Below are 496 nucleotides of genomic sequence, written 5' to 3'. Positions count from 1 at the left end.
CATATGTACATATATAATTTCAGATCAATTTCTATACACATTTGTGTGCACACATATAATTTTAGTGTATCAAATCTGATTTTAAGAATTTATCTTTGACTATTGAGTCCATCTCACCACATATAGTTAAATGGCTTCATGATCTTCAATTTTTGGATGTATAGTTGTTTATCTATCTATCTATCTATCTACCTATTTATTAGGCAAGGCAACCCTTGGTTGATCTCACAGATTGCAAGGACCTTGCCAGCTTACAATCTCTTATTTTTTTTATTTTTTACACCTACAGCACCTGATCTTCCTAGGTGGTCTCCCATCCAAGTACTAACCAGGCCCGACCCTGCTTGACTTCCAAAATTAGATGGGATCAGGCTTGTTCAGGGTAGCATGGCCATAGACTATAGTTGTTATTTAAACAATACTGTTTTTATTGTCTTCACATTACTTAAAATATTTCTTATTACAAATAATATAGAGCAGTCAAGATCAAATGAAA

The 496-nt window shown here is 33.3% G+C and overlaps 1 pseudogene; it reads right to left on the bottom strand.

Moving 5' to 3' along the window:
* Window positions 1–280: 280 nt before the first annotated feature.
* Window positions 281–399, bottom strand: LOC120594199 (uncharacterized; annotated as a pseudogene).
* Window positions 400–496: the final 97 nt, after the last annotated feature.

The sequence above is a fragment of the Pteropus medius genome, unplaced genomic scaffold, assembly GCF_902729225.1.
Source record: "Pteropus medius unplaced genomic scaffold, Ma_sr-lr_union100, whole genome shotgun sequence".
NCBI classification, from domain to species: Eukaryota; Metazoa; Chordata; class Mammalia; order Chiroptera; family Pteropodidae; genus Pteropus; species Pteropus medius.
The sequence above is the reverse complement of the archived record's forward strand: the minus strand, read 5'-3'. Positions and strand labels throughout refer to the sequence as shown.